At 34.2% G+C, this 4,137-nt stretch overlaps 1 pseudogene; it reads left to right on the top strand.

The window, feature by feature from the left end:
- Positions 1-3,580, top strand: part of LOC109359722 — a 10,481-nt pseudogene extending 6,901 nt beyond the window's left edge.

Raw genomic sequence — 4,137 nt, 5'->3', positions numbered from 1 at the left:
ACTCTAATTTAATTTTAAATGAACAGTGGACAGAGAGTTTGGGTAATCGATTACCCACTGTCAGCAATTAATTACTGAGAGTTGTTGCATCAGATTTCAGATTTCAAAATGAAATGTTTTCACTCCAAACGAAATTTCTTCAATTCAAACAACTCCTACACTTTCAAAAAGGCACCATGGGTGTTTGGAAAATCTATATAAATGTTCTAACTCACACAACATAAATACGCAACAGAAGTACACAACAATACACAACTCTTACACAATTTCCAAAAGATCTTAAACTTATTATGAATTTATTTCTCCACACTTTTTGCAACTAGTCCTTAACTTTCAAAGTTGTTTTTTCTGAAGTTGCTTAGAAGTGTTTCAAAGTTTTCCAAAGAGCATTATTACTTGGTATACATAAATAGTTGATTGAATTGCAAGTTATACTACTTTCATACTTGTAAAGGCAATCTGCCATTGTTGTACATTCTTCAATATTGTTGCAGAATACTTTCTTTCACGAGGTGTAAAAAGAAAGGAGTTTAGAATCACTTGGAAATGTGTTTTCCAAGAGTGAATAAGGATTAGGAAGTGTGTAAGGTACACAGAAATCTCGGGGTGAGATATTGTAATTACAACTCATAATTCTTAGTGAAGAAATCTCTTGTGCTGCAAGAGTACTAGATGTAGCCTTCGGTGGACTAGAAGGTGAATCAATATAAAAATCACTATGTATTCTCTTCTCCCTTATCTTTTTCATTTTATCTTGATTATTTTTCTGCATATATTTTCGGCTGCCGTTAACTCTTGATTTTGCAGAAAAAGTGACCATAATTTTTAAGTCAACTAATTCACAAATACACTACAAATAACAGATTAAAACATTTGGTCTCCCTATCTTAAACAGACTCAATTTATCTAATACTGTCATATTAAGAATGTCCATGGCCTATTAATCTGTTAAGAACTTTTAACAATGATCTTTTAAAGCTTTAATGGTTTTCAGTACAAGCTTTAAACCCCCAAATTCAGAACTAAACTGGACAAACCATTCACTATTATTTCAAGATCATGTGCTGAAAGTGAAAGGACTTCAGTTTACTTCTAAAAAACACAATTTACAATTAAAAAAATTCAGTAACAGAAAGCAGAAGCTCTAGATCATCACAGTTGGGCTCACACACAATGGCTGGATTCACACACATATATATACACACTTATTGTCAAGTTCTAGCAATACAAACACAGAACTGTAACAATTGATTCAGGAATGTCAAAGATTAACCATTCTGAGGTTCAAAACGGTTACGAAGTCAAGTTATTAGGATTTATAAAATCATAGACGGAAACTCATACAGAACCTTAAACCCTAAACAAAAGTAGGACGAAATCCAAGACAACAAATATTCCTAAATCGAATAAGGTTTCACAAACATAAACTAGCAATGGAACAAAGCCTACACATACACTTGAAACAAACCCTCGTCGAACAAGAACAATAATTGGTAAGGAAAAAATGTGAAAAAAATTTGGACCATTTCTCAATTTATGCGTGTCATCCTTGCGCAGGGGCCATGCTAATCTTCTCTGTATCGTTCCAATTTTATCAGATGTCCCCGAAGGGACGAACTCCTGTGTTTAATTCAATTATATAAAGACTGAAAATATTATGTGCCCAAGCAGTGTGGGACTTATTATGCTAATGATTTAGGAACATGTGGTAATGGGCCTGGCCCGGGTTTAAAATTAGGGGTGAGTGACTTGGGCCGAATACATGCATATATTCTAAATTACATTTCCAGTCCATTGCATAAGCTCCTTTCCACTGGCTTCCCCTGATTACACAGAACAACACAAGCATCAGAAACACCCTTCAAATTTAAGCTCACTCTTAACATATCTTTCTCTCTTCAACTTCCTTTTTTATTTAAATTATTATTTTCTATTATCTGTAACTGATTCCACCAAACTATAATATGAATAAGGAGAAGCTCTATTTGAAGTAATTGAGGAACCACATGCTTGTTTTTATTTATTCATGTTATAGGTTGTTTTAGTCGTTAGAACCCTTAGCCACATTCTTAATTTGGTTAATAAGCTGCAATGCAAGCAAAATAGTACATCAAATGTGAGAGACAATGATAAAATGGAGAATTAAATTAGTTGGTAGAGTTACGAGATATACAGATATAAAATGTGAAAACTTGAGTTCAAACCTCGCAGCTCTGCAGTTTTTTCCCCTTCCCGTCGAAAGATTTGCCTATAAAAAATGATGAATGCATTTAACATGATTATGTATCTTGTGTGGTTTTGACTACTTTGAACCTCTTTTTCTAATTTATTTTTTAAAAACTTTTGTAGGTTTCCTTAATCTGATTATGATTAATAGCGGTGCTTAGCAGAGGAAAGAGCTTGTTTTTTTTATTGTTTCTCACTTTAACTATGGATCTTGAATCAAATTATGATATTGCTGCCACTGCCCACTTCATTCACAATCACAACTTCACCAGAGTTGCTTTACAAGTAAGTCCCTCTTCCTCCTAGGCTTCCATTTGTGTAGCTGATTGTGCTGAAAGTATATCAAAGTATGCGCTAACAAATAGAAAGCCTATCATGGTATAACTAATTGTGTATTATTTATGGATTCTTATTTATAGAAAATAAACTAAATTTTTTGAAGTATTGAAAATAAAGTAGCTGGTATTGTTCTCCACTGATATATGCTCAATCTTTATAACATGCTTTTACTATAACTGTAACAACAAAGGAAAGTTTCATTGGTAATTTCTAGGCTTACTGTTTACATAAAAATAACATATTTCATAAACAGTATGTAAATCAGCCAAATAAACTTTGTTAAAATATTAAATATCATGTGTTCAAATCTTGGAAATAGCCTCTCCGCTTGTTGGGGTAAGGGTGTGTACACTTGCTCTCTGCAGATGGGAGTCTTATGCATTGGCCACCCCTTATATGTAAGCCTAGACAAAAGAAGTTAACTTATATTTATCTAAGTTTTCTGACATTTATTGTCTGTCTGGATGATGTTTGATGTTTTTAACCATGAAAATAAGTATCTGATAATGCCATTTGGTCCCGTTCCGATCTGCAGGTCCTTTTGGGCTGGAATATGCACATTCAATCCAACAGATTAGAGAAGCATTGCTAGAACCATCATTGTCATCCAGATATGAACGTAAGTCAGAAGTTCACTTTGCTGATGTTCCAACTTCAGCTATCTTTCCATCGAAGGATATTAATAATTAAGATGGGCCCCAACAGCTAGATAGTGATTGTAGTAATAATGCCAGTGCTGATGGGACGAGTGGGACTAGATATTGCATCGGAGGATTGACATGGAAATTACCTGAGGGACAAAGTTGGATTGATAAGTTGTAGGGTCTCATTGCCTAGACTTAAGTTCAGTTGAACCAAGTGATCCTCATTGGTTGACCACCCAAAGAAATACTGAAGTGAAAATAATCAAGGGTTGGATTGATAAGTATCAAGCTGATCTACGCAATAGCACTAAATAAACAATTACAAGCACCAAAATCAGAAAAGTATTTTGGGTAGATAGGAAGAAAGAAATTACGACCAAGATATTGAAGTTTGTGCCTAATAATGATATCACATTTAAATAATTATCTGATTTACCATGTGTTATATATTGAATTTACCATAGTGAGTATCATGCATATATTTTTTTGTAAAATTAATCTTTCATAAAATTAATATTAAAAGTAACGAAGTATCTACCCAAGTGAACCAAGTACTCTTACCCCATAGTAATTAACTAGTAATCCTTAGATTGAACGCGAAAGTCCTTATGACCATGACTTTGTTCCCTTAACCGAATGTTTATGTCCATACATAAACCTGAATGGAATAACCATGGTCCAGACCGAAGAAACCCCAAACGAGTTCATGGTGAAGATGAAGAACATACCTTGTTGAGCCATTTCCAGAATCTCGAAGGTATGAGGGTGGGATGATCTTCCAGATGATAGAGCACCGAATGGTTTTCCTTAGTTTCTCTCTAGAGGGGAATGAGAGAACCAAAAGCTTGAGTGTGTTGTGTGTTAGTGTGATGTGAGGAGAAAACTTATCATTATGCCTTATGTGCCTTATGGATGAGTGGATAGTGTT

This window comes from Lupinus angustifolius, chromosome LG11 (genome assembly GCF_001865875.1).
Source record: "Lupinus angustifolius cultivar Tanjil chromosome LG11, LupAngTanjil_v1.0, whole genome shotgun sequence".
NCBI lineage: Eukaryota > Viridiplantae > Streptophyta > Magnoliopsida > Fabales > Fabaceae > Lupinus > Lupinus angustifolius.
The sequence above is the reverse complement of the archived record's forward strand: the minus strand, read 5'-3'. Positions and strand labels throughout refer to the sequence as shown.